This window comes from Spermophilus citellus (assembly GCF_964194105.1).
Source record: "Spermophilus citellus genome assembly, chromosome: 1".
NCBI lineage: Eukaryota > Metazoa > Chordata > Mammalia > Rodentia > Sciuridae > Spermophilus > Spermophilus citellus.
This window is the reverse complement of record NC_138182.1, coordinates 108,025,400-108,051,386: the sequence shown is the minus strand read 5'-3', so window position 1 is coordinate 108,051,386 and position 25,987 is coordinate 108,025,400. Positions and strand designations below refer to the sequence as shown.

At 32.0% G+C, this 25,987-nt stretch overlaps 1 pseudogene across 1 annotated transcript in view; it reads right to left on the bottom strand.

Moving 5' to 3' along the window:
• LOC308645528 (large ribosomal subunit protein eL24-like) overlaps nucleotides 1–22,409 on the bottom strand; it is a 110,819-nt pseudogene extending 88,410 nt beyond the window's left edge. Inside the window, exon 1 of the transcript in view lies at nucleotides 22,390–22,409. The product of the transcript in view is annotated as a large ribosomal subunit protein eL24-like (transcript). The remainder of the gene's footprint in view (nucleotides 1–22,389) is intronic.
• Nucleotides 22,410–25,987: the final 3,578 nt, after the last annotated feature.

Sequence of the window (25,987 nt, the reverse complement as noted above, 5' to 3'; positions counted from 1 at the left end):
GCTGTCAGCAAGAAACATATTAAATGGAACTTCAATTGCTCAAACTATTACTCTATTAAGCCTAACTAGTTGTTGTTGAATACATCAGGGAAATGTCTTGACTAAAAAACAGGTAAAATTCTGGGGAAAAAAAAGCTTAATTTAAAGTCTTAGAAATATTCTAAAGAGCTTCTATTAGAAACAGTTGAAGCACAACTGATATACTTTCAGTTATATGTAGTAGTTCAAATAATAGACATTCCATTTCTTTCAACAACCATAAAAGATCCAATGACACATAAAAACCTATATTGCAGTGCCAGTGATTCCTGCTATTAACAAAGCAGAGCTTAGATGCCCAGCAATAATTCAGATTTACAATATTTTAGGTGCAATACTAGAAGACACTCTTAAGCTAAAATATATGTGACTTTATGTGCATTTATTTAATATATAACACAGAATACCTTTTATAATCCCATGTTCAAAGGCAAATGCCTTGATCCTTTGTACTGTTCTGTATTTCTTATATTCGGGATTTGTGTGAAAGATTGATGCAAACTTCTTTATGGGACATTAAAATGACAGATGTCTGAAGATTGCATGGAATGGGCATACATGCATTTGTCAGGCCCTATAAAATAACGAATTTGATCTATATAGTAAGATACAGGAGGAAATATGGTCAAAGGAAAAGGTCTTGGACTTGGAATCAGCCAACTATAGCATCAAATTCTTCCATGTAGAGTCTCTGCGACAATGGGTAAGTTGTTTGAGTGTATGCCTCATCAATCAATCATTATCTGCACTGCTACAGGGAACGGAGTGTGACTTGGAACAAGGCAGCTCTGTTCACATTTGAGCATTTTCTGAGGGAGGAATTACATTTGGGCATTTTCTGAGAGAGGAATTTACCTCCGAACTTCAGCAGGTAGCCTTCTCAACAGAGGAAAATTGGAAGAATGCATGGGTTCTGAAGGGGGGGTGGAGGTATAAAATCACAAAGCCCAATGTTGTCATATATTTTGCTGACTCTTTTCTAGTTTCAGCATCAATTATTTCAAACTCAGATAAGCCCCTTTTCTCTAAATATTATATGTTACATCTTATAAAAATGATCCTCTTTCTGTAATTAAGATTTTGTGATTATTTTATATTGTTTTCTAATCATTGAGTTCTTGTATAAAAAATATAGGGAAAGAGAAGCAGTAGTTCTGGAGTTCACAGAATGAAATATGGCATTAAACTGGATTCATGTTTTAGCTCCACCCATTATTAGCTTTGACAAATTAGCGGTTTATTACCATCCACTTTGGTTTCCTAATTCATAAATGTTTATAACAATAGTGCTTATTTCATAAGTAGTGAGGATTAAATGAGTTCAGCATTATGTGGGAAGCCCTGATCATCACCTGGCATAAAATAATCCCCATGCAAGCATTAGATTTTATTACACTTTCTGACACTTTAGAATCCGCTTCAACAGGATTCAGTATTTATTACTATATTTGTCATGTTTTCATTGTAACAGGAGAAAATTAATACATAGCCTATTAATATTATTGAAGAGTTATATAAGATTCAAATTCCTTTTACAATTTTTTTAAAGATTTACATGTTTTTTTCTTCTTTTTTAAATTTTCATTTATTTTTATGTGGTACTAAGGATCGAACTCAGTGCCAACTGGCTTAAAATAGCACACCTATTTGATCTAGTGGTTAGTTATTTTGAAAGCACAAGTTAATAAATGTGAAAATACTCTAAACTCCAGCCAAATGAACTCATTTTGAATGAGTTCTTGGGCTCCAGATCTTTTGCATGCACATTGTTATTCCTAGAATTCTCTTTTCCATCCTTTGACCTTACTTGTCAAGCAGCAGGTCTCTCTTCTGCTTTCTAAAAAACTTTAGTTCTTGTTACACACCCATGTCAACACTCACATAACACATTGTAGCTAACAAGAGCATCACACTTAACACACATTTTTACTTTTTTTTTTTTTCAAAAAGTTTTTTAGTTCTGCAACAATGAGGTGTTGGGTAATTCAGGTAAGTAATAGGAGAACCAGCTAATAAAATTTTTTCTCTTTTTAAGTTTTTTATTTGTTCATTTGACCCTGCTGTACAGCTCCTTGATGTTTATACAAAAGAATTAATGTCAGCATACTATAGTGATGCAAGCATACCCATGTTTATAGCAACATAATTCACAGTAGCCAAGTTATGGATCCAAACTAGGTATCTGTCAACACACAAATGGGAAAATTGGGCATACACGAAAAAGGGAGTTTTATTTAGTCATTAAGAAGAATAAAATTATGTTCTTTGCATGAAATTGAATAGAACTGGAAAAAAATGAGCTAAGTGAGATAAGCTAGGCTTACAAAGTCAAGGGTCATATGTTTTCTCTTATATGCAGAAACTAGAGAGAAAAAAAGGCAAGAGAATGTGTACTATCCTATGATTTTTGTAATTATCTGGGTTTTGTACTTACATATTAGTTTTGCTTATAGATGACTCTATAAGAATGTTCTCTTCTAGAAAAGATCTCATTCATTGCTTTGGTGTTCTCAAACCTAGCCTTCTATGTGGACTATGCGGTAAAAAGTGAAGTGAAATGGGTTTTAAGGACTGAACCAAATCTTTCCCAACTAGTTGGACTTCAAGAAATGTATTAAGATAACTAGCAAATAACCATTCTTCCCTTTAGAAGTAAATATTTTTCTCACTTTCAGCCAAAATTATCAAAACTAAAATTTCCAAGACAATTTCTCAACACCACTTCAGAATTACATCTATTACTTTCCTTGAGAGATAAGTGTAGATCTAGGCAAACTACTCTGAAACACTAATAACCCTTTATGAAAATATGTCCACAGATCGGGTGAATTTTGAATATTTCTTACTAAATATGACATAAAATACTTAAAATAGAAAGAATTGCCTTCAAGTTTAGCATAAATTGTGTCACTTTATCTAAAGGTACACATACATACACATATACATACTTAAAATAACTGCAGGTGACAATGTCATTGTTTATTAGAGTTCAAATATTTATGAGTATTAGTAAGAGCTGCTGAAAGTTTCCAGAAGTTGATATATTTGTATTTATGTTTGTAACTGTAGAATTTGGTTAACCTCAATTTTCTGAGGACTGACTACATTACACTGAAAACAGGAAAGAAGGGCAAGGAAACACTGTAGTCGTCAAAACACTTAAGAAATCATAATCATACTGATACCGCTGGTTACCAGTGACTAGTCCTGCTTCCCCAAATGTTGAAGCTTGAACTTTAGAGAAGACACTGAAGCAAGCAGATAAAGCAGGATTTATTTAAAAAGGGGTAACATAGACTTCTCCCTATAGGGACAAGAGGGCTATAGCTGGTATCCTGGTATCCCAAGAAGCAAGGTGTTCTGCCCTTTTTACATATTCTAGGCTTCCTTTGTTCTCCTGCCTTCCCCCGCCCCCCACCATCTTTCTCCTTCCTGCTTAAGTGACTAGACCCCAGACTAGACCCAGGATTGCTAGATGGGAAACAGGTGGGCTGAAGTGGGGAGGGCAGGATAGAGTAGCCAAGGACACTATTAACAATCTTATAGTTGTAGGGAGGGACAATTCCTGGGACAGGTTACCTTGGCAACCGGTTGGAGCTCAGGCAGGTTTGTAAAGGTGGAGGAAGGGCTCTGAAGGAATTAAAATTTCAATACCTCAGGGCATCAGTCTCCAACTTCCCACTCACTCAAAATTGGCCTCCTTGATCCGACCTGACTTGAATTACCTATCTATACTGACTGCCTGTCTAATTCTGGTTTCAATACTTAGGAATGATGATATTATTGAATTATTATTTTTAATAAAAAAATTTTAATAGGCACTCGTTTTATTAGAGTAGCTGCTATGTTTCATTTTATCAGGGCTTTTTCACCCCCCCCCCCATTTAATGGTGATCTTTTGGGGGAATCTGGCAACAAGTATATCTTTTAAGTAGCAATAATTTTGACCTTCTATCCACTGTGAAAAGATGGTTGAAATGTGAGAACAGGAGTTGTCAAAAATAGCAGGGCAAATTATGTTTAGTTATGCATTTATTCCCACTCTCACATTTTTCGTTTTTCATTGAAAGTGCAGAAGAGTGGTGAAGTTTCACTTGCAAAGTTCAATAAATTTCATTCCCATTTAAACCTCCATAAAATACCCAAACTTTAGCTATAGTCTTCTAGAAACTAGAGGTCCATGCTTTAGTGAGAGTAGTGATGCCATTAACTGACATGTACATTTTTGCAGGAATACAGGGATAATGATATCACCCTTTGCTTTAGTACTGATAAGAGAGTCCACTTTCAATTATCTAGGAGTGTTTGCCCATTTTCCTCATTATTTCTAACCTAAAATTTTTCCCTAGGCCTAAATTTTGTTTGGATTCTGAATTGTGCTAGAACAAAATGGAGGGGAAAAATATGAACTACAAATGAATATCATGTTGTCATTATTAGCTTTTTAAAAATGAATCTATATTTAAGTAATTGCACCAGTGTTTCATCACCTGGCTTGTCTTTGTAGATTTTTCCTCACATTACCGCTGGAAAAAAAAGGCTAGGTAATTTAACAGTCTAATGATTCCCAAGGAGGCAATTAAAAATGCCTAGTAGGAGAAACTTAAAATAATTGTAGCATAGTATATATTGGAAACTGAGGATTTCTCGTGATACAGATTGTCATAGGGATATATCATAGACAAAATGTCAGAGTGATATGGAGCTAAATCTCTTATATGTCATGTTTCAGAAATCATAGCCCTCCAGGGCTAGGACTGTAGCTCAGGGGTAGAGCGCTTGCATAGCACGTGAGGTACTAGGTTTGATCCTAATCAGCACCACATAAACAAATAAAATAAAGGAATTCTGTACATATACAAGTACAAAAGAAAAATTAAAAATAAATAAAGAAAGCATATCCTTCCTGCTCACAAATCAGTATAATATGATTACTATAGCACTGAAAAGACAGTCTTCCTGTTCTTTTTCAATTCTCTCTTTTTTTTTTTTTCTCCATTACTGGGAACTAAATACAGGGGTACTTTTATCACTGAGCTACATCTCTAGCCCTTTTCGGTTTTTATTTTTATACAGGGTCTCACTAAATTACCCTGGCTGGCCTTCAATCTTCAATCTTCCTGCATCAGCCTCCCTGGTCCCAGGGATTATATGTGTGTGCCATTGTGTCTGGCTAAAACTCCATACTGCTAAATTCAGATTCTTCACTGTCTGATAAGCACACTATAAGGTTTATAAATTGGTTTTTTGATTATCATTACTAATGTTTCCTTCAGTTTCCTCCAGTTTCCTCTTATCAAAAAGAATGCATATACTGCAAAATCAGGTAAATATGGTTTTATATTACAAAAATAGGAAATTGTAATGATGTGAATAAAAAGTCAATCCTTAAAAAATGATTACAATATTCAGTACTTTTTGTACTTTGTATATTGTCTTGTTTAATTTTTCACAACCACTTTACTAATGAAGTAGACATTATTTTTGTTGTGCAGATTTACTGCCAATGAAATTGAAGGTTCATGGTGAAGAGAATGTCCTAACATATTTAAGATATTTTAAATTAAAACTGGTTAGGTGAAGGGTGTGAGAATCTTAACAGACATTTTGCTACACGGTCTATATTTTAATATCTTAGAGAAATCTATTCTTTTTATGATAATTATTTGCCAGTGACTTTGTGTGGCATACCTTGTGGAACCTTTATTTGTTCCTTTTAAAATTTTAATTGGTATTTTTGTACATATTTCTTGCCCATTATTTTTTCAAAGAGCTTTGGACAATGATATGTAGAAACCAAGATTTTTAGTGGGTGCTTCCATTGTATCAGAGTTCCTTAGCTTCAATATGTTTTTAACAGATAGTACACACAAACACATACATCTGCTTCTGTTTCTGTCACTTTTATTAAAGTAAGAAATTGTACTAATCCCTTCAATACAAATAACACATGAGGAGATTTATTCTAGCTCTCCCTCTTTCCACATTTATAACACCCTTCTCCAATGTTTGTCAGCTCCAGTTTAAATGTCGACTTATTAACAGCTTGTGGAGATTGATGTAAAATTATTTTTTATTCAAATTAACAATGATATTACTGTCCATTTATATGTTCCAATTAACATAACAATATGGCAAAATAATCATTTAAATATCCTTTTGAATATTTTGTGCTGAATCCTGTTGAGTTGCATTGACTTTTGGCTAACATGATCCATGAAAATTTCACCAATATTATGTTTAAACTGAAGTTGAAAGCTGAAGAAAAATATATACAAAACAAAAAATTGACAGTGTATTAGATATTTGAACTAAATTCTGTTTTTTTTTTCTTAGAAGGGGAAGGGAATATTCTGAACTTTAGCCAATTATATGTTATTTTTCAAATTCAAATGCATCTCTAATAATTTTAAAGACAGTATTTCTAGCTCATGTATTTAATCAGATTACATAAATATCAATTTGGCTTACAAAACTCAGAGTTTACACATGAAATTTTAGAATCACAGTAAAGCATATATTTTCAATCCATGTTTGAAATAAAGAAAGCCAATGTCAATTTGACCTATCCGATTTATAAAAACTGTTCACATGTTCATAACTCTCTATTAAATGGGTGAACCAAGTTGTTTTTTGTTTGTTTGTTTTTTTTTTGTTTTGTTTTGTTTTGGGTTTTAGGCTCAGACATAGGACAGTCATAGGATTCTCAAGGGTCGTCAAGGGTGTTAAATGCAGAGCTTATGGAATTTAAGCAATTCTGCAAATGCAGGACAACTTTACCAATGTAATTTATGAAATGCTCCAGAATATAGATCTGGGTATCTGAGGACAACTGATTTATAGCTGGAATGGTAACTTTGTACCCATCTCTGAAAAAGTATGTATTTATTTTTCTTGGACTCTTGCCCAAGATTAAAGTAGTAGAATTTATGTATCCTGCTTAACCTTAGAAAGTTTCTGGGTGACAATGCCTCATCATTTCTTGCTGGTTAGCAACTGGCTCAAACACTTTGAGAAACCTGGATTAACTACTTAAAGAACCACTGCCAAGTTTTTCTAAATTTTTCCCCTGCTGGAAGACTTGGCAGTTCAGATAGAGACTCAGCAAAATTTAGGTCTGTCAAGATTGTCTTCCAGACCTTTCATGTTAGCGTGAATTCTTCTTTTCCTTTCAATCTGTATGTTTTTCCTTTAGATAAAATCCTTACATGGATGTCCTCTGTGGAGTTTACTAAGTTCTTCAAATATCCAAATGGAAAAACAATTCAACACCATATTAACTACCCCACAATAAATTGGAATATTGTTTCAGACATACCTGATAAAAGGTTTGAGAAAGTTTGTAAGCAATTCCAATATGGTCAAAAGAAACCCCAAAAGATGAGACCCAATGTTGAGTAATTAGTTCAGAATAGACAAAACACAAGATTATGAAGTCTTTCCAAGATTAGGGAACTTACTCTGAATTTTATTGTGATTCTCTTCTTATTTTCTTTTTAATGTCAAGTGATAAAACTCCCATGATTTCTAATTCTTCCTCTGTATCCTACAGAAGGAAAACTGATCCTAGCAGGGAATATTTGTTTTTATATCGGTCTTATAAAAGGAAATACCACCTTATACCTGGACTTTCTGGTTCAGTAATCTTTTGAGAAAGGAGAGGTCAAGTTCTAGAGCTCTCAGTAGAATGATGATCTTGTGATATATTACTCTGTAATATAAAATGGGGAAAATAACAGTAGTTTCCTCATGGAATTTTGTAGATTAATGAAACAATGCATAAAAAGCATCATGTAGTGATGGCTTATACAGTCACAATAAATGCTACTTATTTATTATTTCTAACTTCATGAATATAGTCAGTCTACATCCTCTCAAAAAGGCTGGTTTGACAGAATTGCTTCAGCATTGGATAATATATGCTCAGAGCATCTGGTTCATAATTCATATTTAACAGGTTCAATTTAACTTATTTGGCACCATTATATTCCAACTAGACAAAAAAACATATCTGCTTACTTTAAAAATCAATGTTACCAGGGCTACTTCTGTATAGAGTCACAGGAAGTATGCTTATGACCATCCAGTTCACGCTTTTTAGAGACCATTAATATATATTCCTCTTGATGTTTTACAGGATAACATAGCCATCCAAGCCCAAGGTGGATGTCATTGGATATTCTTTACAAGCTGAAAAATGTAGTGTTTTCTTTGTATTCATACTCTTTTCTCTATCTGGGCTAAAATTATTATAATTCAAATTTCAGTGGGGTTCTTTTGCCTAGGAGAATACTTTAATAGTGGCTTAATTATTATATCTTATCACTACTGCATCTCATAGATTGCAAGTTTGAAATCTTACAATGTTTACTAAGTTCCTTTTTGACATTTGAAATCAGGTCTTGACACTTTAAATATATTCACTTGTTATAATGAAATACATAAAACTATAGCAGAGCTAAAAAAAAAAAAAACATACATGCACAGTGAAAAATTTCAGTGTTCCTGACCAGTGTTATTCCTTTTGAAATACTTGCTAGTGTGGGAAAAAAAAGGGATGTCATTCTACATGATTATTAGCTTCTGAACAATTTAAAGTATTTCAAAGGAAGTGCATTATTTGAGACTAGCACATAAAGGAGACTGTCAAGACTTGGTGAAATTTTATTAATGTCTCAGGTGATTCAATAGCACACCATGCCTGCTAAAAATCTCAAGTCTTGTTTAGTAAGAAATGTATTTTTTAATTTAAAATTAGGTATATCTAGTATGACTCTGTATCTTTTGAAGAAAACAATGTGAGGGAAGACCCTCTCTTATTTTCAATGGTAAATTAAATGTTATCAAATTGTTATTAATACCTTCAGTACTAATATTTTCAGTACTAAATATTTTTAGTACTAAAATTCAAGTAATTTGAATTTTAAGATGTGTTTACACTTTCTAAATAAATGCATGATTGAATTTGTGTATAATATATGAAATTTAGGAGAAATATGACCATCACAAAAATATAGTGCTATAGATATATGTTTAAATAACTAATAATTTTTCTTGGATTGAAAACAGATTTTACATATATCTTATATGTTCTATAGTTATGGTTACATTTTGAGACAGGTGAGATATGTAGGATTCAAGCATGTCTCCCAAGATACCCTCACTATGGAGTGAACTTTGTAAAAATCCCCATTTCTTGAGGGTGAGCTAATCTATGTTTAAGATGGAATATCATTCTTGTCATTTGGTTACCTTACATAGTAAGTGAATTTTGTGGTTACAATTAATTTATGCCCCTAATCAGGTGGTTCAAATTTAATGAAAAGGAAGATTATTCTGAGTGGACTGACTTAATTAAGTATGCTCTTAGAGATACAAAAAGTAGCAGTGTGTTCTTCCTGATGACTATTAAGAAAAAATCCACCATGTTTTGTGCTACCACTGTAACCTAAGAATAATGCTAAGGAAGTGAGAGCACTCCTGGACCAGTAAGTGGCTATGCAAATAGATCTCAGTCCTACAACTGCTGGGAAATGGATTCAGCCACAAACCTAAATAATGTGTGATTGGATCCTTCCATAGTTGAACCTCCTTATAAAGATGCACACAGCTGACTGATACCTTGACTTTTATCATTTGGAAATCCTGAGCAGAGAACCCAGCTGAGCCATGATAGATTCTTTACCCATAGGAATCAAAAAACAATGAAGGTTTGTTACTTTAAACCCCAAATATTATGGTAGTTTTTTAAAATGTGGTAATACAAAATAAACACAGCAAGACATATTGATATACATGTTGGCTTGTCAGTATTTACTGTGTACTGTGACACAGCCTACTAATAGATCCTAAACATCTATTATCTCCTTCATTCATGACAAAAATTCATTTCTCCTATAAAAAAAATTTCAAGCTTTCTTTAGAGGATGCTATTATCAAATCCTGGCAAATGAAACATGAGTGGCAGTGAGATGCACAAAGTTGTCATTTATCCATTAAAAAGAAGAGTGGGTTATGCTGTCTTCTCACTGTTCTTCCTCTTGTAGAACATGAACATGATAATGAACCCATTCTTGACCAAGACTGTTAATGCAATGAAGGATTGACAGAAAAGGTATTTCATTTCCTAGCTGTCTTACAAGTTGCCTGACAGAGAAAAGTAAGAACAAATCAAATAACTTGAGCCTATATGTGACAATATTTGAAAGAATGTGCATGTACTGAGTGACGGAATATCGATAGTAAATGATCAGAAAGATATTATTAAGCCCACAATACATTTATACTAAAAAATCCCATGAATTGAAAGCATTTTAGAAATATTTTTATTAAAATGTTTCAAGCCACAATTGTTCAACTAAATTTTACTGGTTTTCCAGACAATTGAATTTATAGAACCTTTTTATGGCTGAGTCTGGTTGTGTAAGAGTCCACTTCCATTCCAGGAACTGAAAATTTCTAATTAGACTAATGCCTCACAACCAGTCAACCCACTTCCATTCAGAACCACTTATCAGGTACAGTATGACACCAGGATGATTAAAGAGTGTTCCCCATCAAAACAAATTCTCTTTCTGTATTGGAGAGACATAAAGAGATGAATTTAATGCAATATTGTAAAAGCCACTAAGAAGGATGACAAAATGGTATCTGCACCAGTCTGAGAGGTCAAGTTCACATCTTAGAGAAGTTGATGTCTGCCAATTGATGAGGTAGAAGAAGAGTGGGCAGGCAAGAAGTCCCAGTAACAACCAATAGGAAACCTGATTGAATCTTTGGCTTCAGGCCTATTAGGTTATAACATAAAGCAGAAGGTGAAAAAAAAAAAAAAAGGGAAGGAGAAAGACCCCAGGTAACGGGCAGCTGTATATGTCATATGGAAGAGGTTGAAGCGGTAGGATTTTATTATGTAGTAAATGGGTATGGTAGGAAGCAAATAAAATGGAAATTGAAAAATAATAATGAGTCTTAATTATTATACAGTCTATACTTTTTATTAGCAAATCTAATGCCAGTTTATAGCTTAAGTTTTATATTAAAATCAGTATTGGCAACCACTAGGCACTGTAAGAAGATTATTCAACAGATACACAATGCTGAAAAAGAAAGAAATTGTGGAAATTTTTGCAGTGCTGTTTAAATATATATTCATGATCACAAAAATGAACTTATTCAACAAATATTAAAAATACATAGAATTGCTAAATTATCTATTAGTTACACCTTGCCAATCCATGCCATTATTTGTATCCTATACTTAGTAATTGTGTAAGAATGAGTAATATATTTAAGCAGGGAAGGAACAGGGTGGTCCAATTCAGTCTAACACAAACTAGCAGTTTGTTTGAGAAGTGTCCACATCACAGTTTCTTGATTCAGAAAGTTTTGGATTAAATTTCTTATTTTTGCAATTTGTAACCTTTGAGAAAATTATGTAAATGCTTCCATTTGTCTCTTTCTTCATAAGGGAAAATATAATATACTACATTTAAACTGCTAAACTTAATACTTTGCAAATACAAATTATAGTCAACACTGGTTTTCACATATCAGCTAAAATATATCAATCAGCTTATTTATATTTTACTAAGGTTAAAATCTTTCACAGGAAAGTACTTTGTAGACTTATATCTTGATATTTAATGTGTGAGCTATTACTTTATTTTTTCTAAGTACAGACTGAAACAGCTCATATAAATAACTTTCTTTCCAAGTATTATTTTCAAGTTAAATATTATGCTGCAAATATGATGTGCTGACTTTCATTTATCTTCACCTTAAAATGTTCATGTAGTGTCTAAAGTATCCATAAGTGCGATTCCTTTTACAGATGCAAATATTCAAGTAGGCATGCCTTGTGATTTGACCTGGATCACACAAAGAGCAAAATGACAAATCCCAGATGAAGGCCAGAGCAGCTTCGCTCTTAATCCATTGCTCTGTATAGTGAAATGTGCGATTTTTGAAAACCTGGCTAATTCTGTGGGAGCTTATGTTATGCTGGCTTATGTAATTGATCCTGCATAAAAGACAAAAATACTGATGGCTCAGCACTCTACAGATCTGTGGGCATTGTATTCTCCTCAATAATTGCATGAGCAAAAGGAAAAAGACCTGATTTCCTCTCCACTGTCTCTATTCCATACTTCAATCATTAAAAAAAAAAATTAAAGAAAAGAAGGAAAAGAAAAAGAAAAAAGAAAGAAAGAAAAGAAAAAAGAAAGAAGGAAAATATACCAGATTTTTGATAAATAAAACTGAAGATATCATTAAAGGACAGATTTTTTTTTAAGAGAAAGAGAGAGAGAGAGAGAGAGAGAGAGAGAGAGAGAGAGAGAGAGAGAGAGAGAGAATTTTAATATTTATGTTTTAGTTTTTCGGTGGACACAACATCTTTGTTTGTAGGTGGTGCTGAGGAGTGAACCTGGGCTGCATGCATGCAAAGCGAGCGCGCTACCACTTGACCCACATCCCCAGCCCAGGACAGATTTTTTAAGGTTTGCTTTTTAAAGTAAGTTCATAAATTTAGATAGATGATCTGATGGCTGCATTTTGAAACTTTTCAAACTATTCACATTAAATAAATATAAATATTTACCTACTAGAAAACACGCATACACACAAACACATATTTATAGTGGGAGGTATTTTATGTCTTTGCTATTCTTTGCATTGAATTTCAGCTGTCTCCTAAATGATACTAAAGTCATAGTGTTTTGAAATAAAATTCTGGTTGCTGCAATTATCTTTAGATTTTGTACCTATAATATTTATACAATACAATCATTTAGGACATTAAGATATTTAAAGTACAGATAAAATACTAAATTTTTGACATGGAACATATGATAGTATTTTAGTCAGATTTTTCACTACTGTGACTAAAGGACTTCACAGGGACAATAGAAGCAAAAAATTTTGTTTTGAGGCTCATGTTGTCAGAGATCACAGTCCATAAACACCCAATGGTATCAAACAACTCTTCAAGCCTTGTCCTTCCTGGCAACAGACAACACTCAGTTAATCCCTATCAGGGAATGAAAACACTGATTATGTTAAGGCTGTTATAACCCAATCATTTCACTTCTAAGTGTTCTTACATTGTTTGCAAACATGAGTCTTTTTTGGATACCTCATATCTAAACCATAATAGATTAATTTAAAACTATGAAACTGTAGTTGAAATGTTTATGACTCAAAAAATAGTTTTTGGTTTTAAAAAGTTAATTGTAAGTGATAAAGACTTAATATAATTAGGAGTCATTAATACACATAATTATACCAAGTATGCTGGAGACTTTGAGAGGCACACACTGTGAAGAAAGAAGACAAAGAATAAGAGTGGGGATTTCATTAGTCTCAATCTAATTTTTACAATGCTGAGTGCCAAATTTTCTCTTTGAACAATTTGGTTTCTAAAGTTATAAGTCGTAATAATTTTTAAATGTCATAAATGCCCTAATAAACATAGTGCTCTTTCATGTGAGCATACAATATTTTCCAATGTTTTTCAATATAGTAGTCCCCCATTATTTATGGCAGATATATGTGCTTAAAATCACAAATAGTACAGAAACATATTTATGCTAGTAATTAATTAAGTTTATGAATTGAGACAGCAAGAGATTAACAATAGCTACTTATAATAGAACATTACAATATATTATATTAAAGTTATGTGAATATGTGAACATGAGCTCTCAAAATATTGTACAAAATTAGAAACCTCAGAATGCCACTTTCTTTCTTTGTTAACAGGAGTTATTTCTAAAATTTTCCACATACTAATTTCTAACAATTGTTGGTTGAGGGTAACAGAAATCACAGAAAGAAAGACAAAAGATATGTATTCAATTTGGTTTTAACTGCCACAATCTAATCATCCTAGCCTCAATACACGTACCTTTTCCAAAGGGTAGACTAATCTAAATGTTGAGTATTTTTTATATCCTGTATTTTAATTTCATAATAATCCTATCCTTAGTAATTATGTAATTTGGTAGGATTTGTCAATATTTTTCCACCTATTACTTATAAGATCCATGAAGGCAATAATTTTGCCCATTTGTTAATCATAGGATGCTCCAGAATAGATCATAATTCGGGTGCACAGGAAGATAGCAAATAAATATTTGCTATATGAAAAGTTAAAAAAATGTGGAAAGTTTTCTTCTTGGAATCAAAGAAAATATATTTTTATCACATTGGTAGCAAATGACAGGATTTCTATGTATACCTGTTGTCTTTTACTGCAAACCCACAATTTGTCCTTATACCATATATCTATATCACATGCAATAATGTTTAGAACAAAACTTCTGCAAAAAGGTGAGGATGGGAGGATGGTGAGAAATAAAAGCATGGAGATTTAAAATGTTTCTGCAAGGAGAAAGTGCAAGCTTTTTACCTTGATACATCGTTTCCTTCCACAGAAACAGAAAGACCAAGGATTAGAAACAGAGATAAGACTGTTTAATAAAATAAGTATCAATGTAGGTTGTTAGGAGAAGGTTGAGCCAGTTTTTTAGGCATACTGTTTTAAATCTCTAACATACAATTGTAAATGTATTGGGATAATTCAAGGAGAGAGTGGCAGAAGGAAAAAGAGAGAACCCCATTTTCCCCCTGCAGGAACTGTATCAAAATCAATAACAATAATAGCATATTTCTATTGTGTTAGAGTTATTTTCCCATGATTACATGATCAGAAAACGGCAGAGTGGCTACTGTTCTTTGGTAAAATCCCTGGGAGGCTGAATGGCTGGGCATTTTCAGAATAACAGAAAATAATTCTCATCTATCAAAATTATATGAAATTGAAAATCCTATTGGGGCTGGCACAACTTCTTGTGATTTGTCACCTGAGCTTAGGTTATAAAACACAAAAAGTCAAAATTTTAAAAATAAAACTGAAGAGTTTAGATATGGATCAAGAAATACTACTGACTAGATGTCTTTTGTAAATATCAAAATTATAAAAATGGAGCAAATTAATAAAATAAAAGCAGTGAGCAGAAAAGCTTTAATAAAACTCTAGTTTGATTTGGCATGTCATAAATGTCAAAAGGGGCATCAGCCAAAGACATTTTATTACTAAGGCCCAAAAGCACAAATAAAAGCTGCTAACAATTGGCCTTTAAAATAGAGTAAAGAGAGAAAAAATAAATACATACAATCCAAGCAATACTGGAGTCTGCTAACTAAGTTAGGTTGATATTTGAATCATTCATAGATAACTAAAATTTCACTCTTTTATTAACCTTAAATTTCCATTATAGTTTCCTATTATTCATTTCAAAAAAGAAAAGATTAGTCTTTTGTCTAATTGTTTACAACCATCTTAAATGAAATCTTTTGAAGTCTCAGAAATAATGGAAATCTATTAAATGATTAGAAGAAATACATATTTTTATTATTGCATTAATTATTTTTAAATTAATTTTTATAGTTTTATGAATGTAAGACATTTTAAAACAAGTTTATCTTTGTAACACACATACAACATCTGTATTCTTTTCTACTTTCTGTATAACTTCTTCCCTTCCACGTACATATGTAAGTGTGCTGATATGTACGAAGATATTTAAATAGATAAACATATAGAGTTTAGATAAATTATAGATAGTCTTTTTAATTTATTGAGTGTTGTGCCTTGTTAATCATTTCTTCCAAATCTTTTACATATACCAAAAATATTCTGAAGTTTATTCCAAGACTTCTAATTGTTCATGGTTGGTGTTAATATGATTTTAATAAGTGTTTCTGTTTAATGTAAGGTGTAAAGTTCTATCTCAATTTATTTTTTTAAAGGCAAAATCAATTCTTCTAGTACAATTTATTAAATAAGCTTTCTTTAGTCACTGAATGAGAAGAAACATATTTGTTCTGGATCTTACATACCAATGTAAATTTGGGGTGTTTCTATTCTTTTCCATAAATGTATTTGTAAATCTGTAACATATAGCTATAGATTGTTCTAAACAGTGACTTTATATTATTTCAATGTCCAATAATTACAAAGTCTTTAACCATTCTACTTTCTAATACTCTTTATAGCTATTCATTTAACTATATTAAAAATATGAAAATTTAATACATTAGAATTTAACTGAAGTTATATTGAATATATATATAGATTTGACAGAGTTGATATTTTGTCTAGTCACTTCTCATTTAAGACATTTAAGAACAATATTTTCCTTTCCATTTGTTTGGATCACTTTAAGTTATACAATATAATTGCATTATTTAGCTATGATAACATTTGAGTTAAATTTGTAATTAATTTTACATTAGCATTTCATTTATATTTAGAGAGGTTTTTAATAAATCTTAGGTTTGAATCATAAAGAGAACTTGCTAATGCCTCATTATTTTTCAATATTAATCCACACTAAAAATAATGAGATCATATTTGTATTTTATTTATTTTTTATGTACAACCCTGGTAATAATTATGGTCATGATAGAGTTTTTAATTATTATTTTGTTTTCATAAGAACCTCCCAAAATATCAAAAGTACTTTCTGTGGATCCCAAAAATTTTCAAAATGTGAGTTTCTCCCTAACAGGCCTCACAGTGAAAAAAATTCCGTGTAGAAAATTTATTTGATCAGGATGTGGTAACATAAAACCCTTGGGAAACAAATCAAAATCAAGTTGCCTTTTTTTTTTTTTTTTGTACTGGGAATTGAACCCAGGGGTGATTCACCACTAAGGCACATCCCCAGGCATTTTTATATATTTATTTACATTTTATTTTGACACAGGGTCTTGCTAAGTTGCTTAGGGCTTTGCTAATTTAATAAAGTACAAATTGCAATTTTTTTTTTAAACAACAAAGAGGAGAGTGAGAAGGAGGAGGAGGAGGAGGAGGAGGAGGAGGAGGAGGAGATAAAAGGCCATCCTGAACATCCTGAACATCTCATCGAATAAGTTTAGAAAAACTTAATTTAAAAAATAAGGAATAAAAATATGTTGATGAGAAATCCTAAGCAACCTATTACAGTTAATAGAATAAGGGAGCAAAACAATCTGATAGATAGTACCAGTGAACCAGACAATATATGTGAAAAACAGAGAAATCATGACTCACTAATTCTCCATAAGCCTACATTTTTTTTGTTGTTGTTATTTTGTTTGGTACTAGGGGTTGAACTCACATTCCTTACCCATATTCTACCTTTTTTTTTTTTGTATTTTATTTACAGACTGGGTCTCACTGAGACGGGTAGGGCCTAGCTAAGTTGCTGAGGTTGGCTTTGAACATGGTCTTCCTGTCTCAGCTTCCCAAGCTGCTGTGATTACAGGCATAAGCCACAGTGCCCAGCTATTAATATATTTAAAAAACAGCTAAAAAGTCTATACATAATACTAAAAATTGTATTAGAAGTACCTAAAGGAAGTGAAATTGATAAATGTTCCAGATCAGGACGTAAAAATTAAAATAAAATGATATAAAGAATAAGTAGGGCATGCTGTTAATAATTCCAAATTGAATTTCTTCCTGATTTGTCATAAATAAAAAAATAAGCTAGTTCTAATTTCAAAAAAAAAAAATTCAGCTTTTTTGCATGCAAGACTACATGACCAATAACTTAGCATATCCGGAATGGAATACTCACCAGTGCTATGTTAATTGTTTCCAAAAGCAAGTACAGTATAGAAACAAGCACTTCTAGTCTCAGCCTCATCTCTTCTACATTAATTCTGGGCTCTAAGTTTGCAGTCAGAAGATAAAATAAAGGCAGGGGGATCACACTTCTTTTCCCCTGTTTGACTTACAATTAAAAACAATATAGATATGCACAGATAAATCTATAATCAACTGTAAAATCTCCTTTACTGAATTTTATAGATTTAGATCAATTGACTAATTGAATCTTTTATAACCGCATTACTAATGCATCCTGTTATAAATTCTAGCATATATAGCTTTGCATGAGATTTTATGAGATGTTTTTTCCTTATAGCATTTCTGGAAAATAGTTATTTCAAGAATAGCTGATATGTTTTTCTATATTAGGTGAACCTATACTTTTTCATCTCAATTTATATGACGGAATGCTCAGAATAAGATAAAACTTGCTTGTTTTGTCCTTCAGGTTTCTTACTTATCAGTCTTTTTATAAAGTTTATGTAGTCTAAATAATTTTCAAAAATAAACAATAAATTAGATATAAATAAATAGCAAAACATGCAAACACAACATAAATCAGCAGGATTGCCTAAAAGTCTTATGTTATTTATTACATCCAATTCTGGTAATGGCATAACCCGTTATGCAAAACAGAAGTATTTGTGATAAGGGGAGAGGCTAAACACTTGGTATGGCAATATCTGTGGTTCTTTTGCAATGTTCTGCTACCATTGGTAACCAAGCAATGAAACTTATGTGAAGATAGGGATATCTAGGGAAAAAAAAGGACCTAACCTTGACCTACAGCTTAAAAAAAAAAAGGTCTCCTAAAGCAAACTGTTAACATCCACTGTCTACAATCTTTATGAATTCTGTTTAGAAAGTAAAATTGCAATGCATGCTTTACCTTCACTCTCCTAGCTAATGTCTAAGAAAATTTCTAGATGTCCCTATCTTCACATAAGCAATACATTGATTACTCTGTCCCTAATGTTTTCTTTGTACATGACCTAATCGATTCTTTCATTAGTTAACTTGACCTGACATTTCCCAATTGTCAACATTTATTAGAATTTATAGAAACTCAGAACGTTTCTGTGAAGAAATTCACCCTTCCAAGCTTAATCTTACTCTGACTTTTACAAAAGTATAAATGCTTATGATTAACTTATTTGCGGAACTTTATAAGGTTTTTAATTTTTTTTTAGTTTTTTTTTTATAATTTCAAAAGAAATAATGATTGAGAAAGTATAATTTTTATGAAAAATTAAATTTCAAAATATGCTACTCTAAATCATCTGATCCCAGAAGAAAGGATAGAAGTCAAAATGTCATAAAGAAATGCAGAATGCATTTATATGAGTTTTTCTACATTTTTAAAATAAATAATACTGAATAACAGTTTTTATTCTGAAATATCTAGCCAAATGAGTTCCACCACATCAATATGCTGGTGGTAATCCCTAAGTTTCCAAAGATCTCTCTGAACATCTGGTAGAGTGAAAGCTTGTATATGTCAGTTTCAAATTATGTGCATCCTGGATTAATATCTAAATCTATAAATTGGTAAATGTCTAATCCTCACATTTAATTGTGTAAACCTTTAATGATTAGGGTTTAGTACAACAATTACCAGCAGTTTCCCTGGAAATATAAACGGAAGACAAAAAATGAAAATTCTAAGAACTGTCTCCTTTTTTTTTCTCTTTTCTTTTCAGAATCCAATTTTACAAAAGGAAAGAATGCAAGCGTATCTACTATACCTTCCTATCTTCTTAGAGAAACTCATTTATAAGACTATGTAGCTAGAAATCTATCCTAAGGACCAAAGGCTCACTTATCAAAGATGTCTGCTGATGTTTTAATAGCATCCAGTTCGTGATTAAAGGTAAAATGGCTTTGGAATGATAGCTCCTCCAAGACTCGAAAAAAATTGTAAAATAAAATGGAAATGAAGACAGCTGAGTACAGTTTATTTCTTTTCATTTTGATATTGTGTTTTCATATCTTGATGTTGGCACCTTGTAAAAAGAATATTTTTATGTGCAAATGTACATGAATATAGGAATTATCCAAAAACACCTCAGAAGTTATGGGAGAATCTACTTTATTTTTTCTCTTACCTTTTTTATTCATATCTTTTGTCAATTAATTAACACATGTCTGAAAGAATCATACACAGGGCTACAGTCCAAGTGTAATGGACAAGGAGCTAATTAACAAATTCAATAATTTATTCTTTCAAAAATTGATGAAAAAACGCACATTTTTTTACTTCCTCTGCATATGAATCAGAATTAAAATGGTAAGTTAAAATGACATTTTTTTAGCTTTTTTTGAGAATCTAATGGAGGATGTAATGAAAAAGAAGCAATCATATATGTACCATTGGTTTCTAAATCAAATCTATGGTCATTGCTACAAAGAGGAAGTAGAGAATGTGTCTATCAATGTGCCAGAATTAAACCAGAGGCAGTGGACAATGGAAAGTTACCTTGAGAAAGGAAGTTTCAGAAGAGTAGAATCCTGGTTGCCAGAGGCCAGGGAGAATGGGTAGAGGAAGGCATGGGTGAAGGTTTAATCAAAGGGTACTATGGTTATATGAGTGTACGCTGTTCTGATGTGCAGAGCAGGGTGACTTTATATCACAGTAATGTGCAATTCATTTCAAAAAGGTAGTAAAAAAGGTTTTGAAAGTTTTTACCATACAGAAATTATAAATATTTGAAGAGGTAAATATAAAAATATTTAAACAGCATTCAATGTATACATATGTTGAAACATTACATGGTACCCCATTAATATGTACACTTCTTTTTAATTTTTATGTATCTGTTAATATAAATTTAAATCTAAAAATAAAATTACATAGGAGAGGAACAGGCAGAAGTTTGTTGCGGTTTTCTTTTCAGAGGCTGGGTGATTCAGATTCAATTATTTGATTGAAATATGGGAAGGCTATGGCACTAGGGCTCTTAATATATGCAGAATTAATTTTGGAGGGAAGGTTACTACAAGTCCATTAAGAATCCTCTATCTATCCTTCCCCCTTTCTTTTATTTTGTGCCTTTTTTTCTTCCTGTAGCCTAATTTTTAAGAATTTAACCTAATCTCACAGCATCAATCATCCCTATATGGCTGATTCTCAAATCTATAATTTTACTTCAAAACAATCTCTGTGATTTTAGCCTCAAATATACAGCTCTTTGGTGGATATTTTCACTTGAAAATCATAATCTTTCCTCAAACATACAATATCTGGCAAAATATTTCATCTTTTCTTCTATATTCATTCCAGATGTATATTTGTAGCCATGATTCTGGAAAGTCTTTAAGATAATATTAATCATTCTTATCTACATTAATTTATTCATATTCCCTCTCTATCTCTTCCCACCACACTTTCTTTAGCTCCCTCTTCTCCCCCCTTTGTCTCTCCCTTTCTCTCTCTCTCTCTCTCTCTCTCTGTCTCTCTCTCTCTGTGTGTGTGTGTTCATGTGTGCTAATATTTAATGTATCCTTTCCTTGGATTTTTATATGATTTTTCTACCCATTAGAGCCATCTCTATCAATAAAATTTTATGTGCTTTGATTGACATGTACAAAAATTGAACCCTAACTGTGTATCAATTTAATACTTACCCAATGTATTGTGTGTAGTTCTAATTTTATGTGTAGTAAGGAATTATATGAATATATGGTAACTATTTTATCCATTCAAAAATTGTAAAACCTTTGAGATATTTCTGAGATATGTCTAATGTAAATGATATTGCAAATGCTGTTCTTACTAATGACTCAGAGTTGGTATGATGAAAATGTTCTATTTCTACAGTCAAATGGTAGCAACAAGCTGTACTTGGCTGTGTAGCATTTGATTTTATTAGTGTAACGTTGGAGTAATTGATGTACTCAGGCAGAATATATTCATCTTTAAGTTATTTATATAATGCTGCATGATTTTCTAAAATGTTTATATAAGTTTTCACAATGAGATATGAAATTTTCTAGTTAGCAGTGTTTGCCAATAATTGGCCTTGTCAGGCTTTTACTCTTCTCTCAACCTAATGGGTGTAAAATGGTGTGCTTCGATTGTATTTTGATGATGAATGAGGAATTGGATATTTTCATATTGTTGTTGACTTTCTTCAATGTGTGAGTTTTCATGCTTATTTGTGCACATTGTCTGCCTGATCAAGTATTTTGCTTAAATTTCTTTTTGATTGTCTAGCTTGTTCTCCAGAAAGTCGTGTGTTCTTTATTTATTTACTTTTTTTTAGTTGTCAATTGACCTTTATTTATTTACTTATATGTGGTTCTGAGAATCGAACCCAGTGCCTCACACATGCTAGGCAAGCACTCAACCACTGAGCCACAACCCCAGCCCAGACCTTTTATTTTCTTTTAGTATGTTATAAACATACATTACAAATATCATTTCCTGTCTCTCTTTGGTATCTCTTCACTCCTTATATGTGCATTGACTAAAAGTCATTTTAAATAAAAGCACATGTGTGAATATTTTTCTTTATAGTACTGATTTTGATGATTTTTTAAAGGAAAATACTTGCTTTCATTTTGGTAGACTTTAGGAAGTTGGTTAGCATTTTGTATTACACATATACTGTACATATTTTTTTTTTCAGGAAGATACTCTTTTCTAACTTACATTGTACTCTTTTTAAATCATGGGTGGATTTGCCTAAACTTACCTGTGGTTTCCTTGCTTCATCCTTGCCATATTTCTTTCCCTCTCTTTTTTTTTCCTTTTTGCTCCCTTTTCCTCCTTTCCTTTCTTTTAACCTATACTTATAGGTACATTTAACAAGGTCATGGCTCAACTTCTAAACATCTCTACTTAACTTTTTAATCAAGTCAATATATTTACATAATTAATTTATTCATATCTCTGAAAGTTATTAATTTATAAGTCTCAGAAATACAGGCAATCCCACCCTCATTTTTCATTCCAACAATCTTCTGCTAATTAGATAAACTCAATTATTCCATTTCTCCCTACCCCTTTATTCACCAGACATTCTCATTCTGTACAAAAAATACCAAATTTAAAGACCAAAGAGCTAGAACTCTGAACCCTATAAACACACAAAAATTATGGGTTACATTTTCTCTTAGTATGTTAAAGAGACATATTTTTCCTCTTCTCAACTTCATTTCCCAATTACTGAAAATTTTACTACATCCAACAACTATGTATTCGGAAGGTGGATTTTTCTTATCAGGAATAAATATAAAATCTGAAAATAACATAGACTTAGGAACCTTGAAATTTCATTACTCATTAACCCATTATTAGTCCTGGAAAGTTTGAATGATTGCTTGGCAAATATGTATCCATGTCTTTATTCCAAAAATAGAATTTATATTCCTGTTTTACTGATATTGTATTTGGATATTTTACTTGCTTTAGCTAATGCTAAATACATGTTTTCAAAATAGAATCTCTACCTTTGTGTTCTGGTTTTATACCATGGAAAGTATATGCTCAAGGTAGCCTTATGCTCTTCTTTCTAGAAGTACAAATGATACCAGTTGCAGTTCAGTTAATCCGCAACCTGAATGGAGTCAATTAGTCAACCCAATCTTAGGCTATCTTAGCCATTGTCCATCAGTAAGCCTGGGAGTGCATGATTGCCTCTTATGACAGTAAACTTTGGAATAATTTGTGAGATAGTATAACACTGTGGCGAAAACTCATTCCTGCTCGTTCATGGAAGAGTTATACCTGATAGCTTTTAATTCCTCATTTTCTATATTTTTTATCAGAATAATTTTATATAGTCTTCCTCTAAATACTCCCTTTTCCTCTCCCTTAGAACGTCTTCAGTTTGTACATTTGATCATAATATAGAAGTCTTAAGATGAAGATGCCTTTTTTTTTTTTTTGGTCTCATTCAAGAGAAAAAAAAACATTAAAAACACAAGCTTTTTTAGCTTACTACACAAAAAGAGCCTAATGGATTTTTCTGTCAAATAATGTACAAAGTCATAGATGTGGTCCAGCACAAGATGCTAAAATATTCACATAATTGTCATGCTTCTCTTAGTCTCTGTAGAATGTTTCTACAATAAGAACACATTATCCTCAGTCCAAATTTTAAATTAGTTCAAGACTCACTTGTTATATAGTTGTATATTGGCCTTCATATATTTTTATTTTTGGTACTGGATGTTTAAGCAAGGGTACTTTATGTACTTTACCACTGAGCTACATCTCCAGCCCCACACCCTCCTCTTTGGAGACAGCGTCTACCTATGAGACTGGTCTTGAACTTGTGATCCTCCTAACTCAGCCTCCAAACAGAACACCAGGCCTGAGTGTTTTTAAATCTCAATCCCCATTTACAATAATTATACCACTTTGTTTCCCTTGTTGTCTTGAATAGTCCAGTTGGAATTTTGGTATTTCTTTCATAGATCCTTTCAAATCTCAAATGTGTAGTACATATGAGTATATTTCTCTACTTTCTTGCTCTGTTATTGATTTCCTATCTTAACTTTAAATAACTGTCTCATGATAACTTTTTAGTTAGGGTTTCTACAGGGATTTTTTTTTTCTTTTACTGAGATCTTCCTTTTCTCCTCTGTTAGAATAGTTGAGCTTTAATAATACTTATATATTTAGTCATGAATAAAAAATAATCTTTTCTAGCACCAAATTTCAAAGCCATTGATTCTAGCTGTGGTTCTGGGTATGTTTCTCTTTTCCATATACTAGTCTGGAACTCCAAAAGCTTCCTTTTTTTCTTCAATTTTCTGATGTTTCTCTGATTGTGTCACTATGACTTCCAAAGCTAAGATTATCAGTTTTGCTAAAATTTGTGTTCATGAGAGTTTGTAAATCCTATTATACAGTAGACCTCTGGTATCAAAATATGTTCACAGAAATAGATGTGTAATATTTTGCAATTTATTAATTTTCTGTACCTCAGTGTCCCACATATTAAATAGAGATAATAATCGTATTTAACTCACAGAATTCTTCTGCAGACTAACTGTGATAGTTTACATATACATTTAGATTAGTCCTATCGCATTTGAAAAACTCATTAAGATGTTTCTATGGACATTATAATTTTTATTCAAATACTGAGTGAAGTAAATGACAGATATTTTAGTTAAAACATTCAGCATACAACGTGGCACATAATAAGTTCTTCATGAACATTAATTTTTATGATTATTGTATCTTAAACTATTTTCTCTGTGAGCCAAGGTCTGTGACCATTTCCAGATACTTTTGGATTTGTAAAGATTAAGCTCCTCAGGTAAAAAAACAAACAAACAAACAAACAAAAACCTTACTTAAGAGACATACACAACACACACTCAATATTACATTCACCCAGTCCAATTTATTCCCTAGTATGTTGCAATTTGGGATGTAAATCACACACTTGTTTCTTCTAGTTAATAAAATATAAAGAATATAAATATATAAAGCAAATAATGCTCAGTAAAACTCAAACTATTGGCTTTATTATTATATAGACAAGTTTGCAATGACTCCTAACCCATCGTGCTTCTTGATTAGCAAGTTGAAGCCTGCAGTATGATGAAGTTTCTCACTCAAAGCCTAAATGTAGACGAAAGCAGTGGTGTGAGTTTGATCTGGAAGAGAGATTCAGTCAATTAGCCACCCTCCAGCTGTTTGGAATAGTGAACTCTTGATTAGCATATTGTTTCTGGCAGAAGAGGTAAAGTAATAGAGCCCATGGCCTTAGAAGTTAATGACTCTGTCCACTGATAAACTCATGTCCAAGTGAGCATCCCAGGTTGTGCTTATTCAGATTAGTAACACTTCTATTATATGGAACAATAAAGAAGTGAAAATAATATAGCTATGTCCATTTCAAAGCCTTCCCACTATGGTTGTGGAACTAAGGAAAACTTTACGTTTCCTTTAAAGCATAAGAAAAAGTAACCATTTCTTACATTGCAAAAGTCTTTGTTTATGTATCATTGTGTCCTTTCTTGATATTCTTACTTATTAAAATATCTATCATCTAGTAGAGAATCAATAGATTGTTTGTTTTAAATTTACTCATAAATTTAAAGGAATCCATAATTGCGTTGATGTTAAAATGGTCACAATTTGTTGTGTGAATTAATTGGTCTTTATTAAAAGTCATTTGAAAACATATGCTCTTCTTTTTATTGTTGTTGTTGTTTGTTTGTTTGTTTGTTTGTTTTTGGTACTGGGGATTGAACTTGGGGCACTTGACCACTGAGCCACATCCCTAGCCAAATTTTGTATTTTTATTTAAAGACAGGGTCTCACTGAGTTGT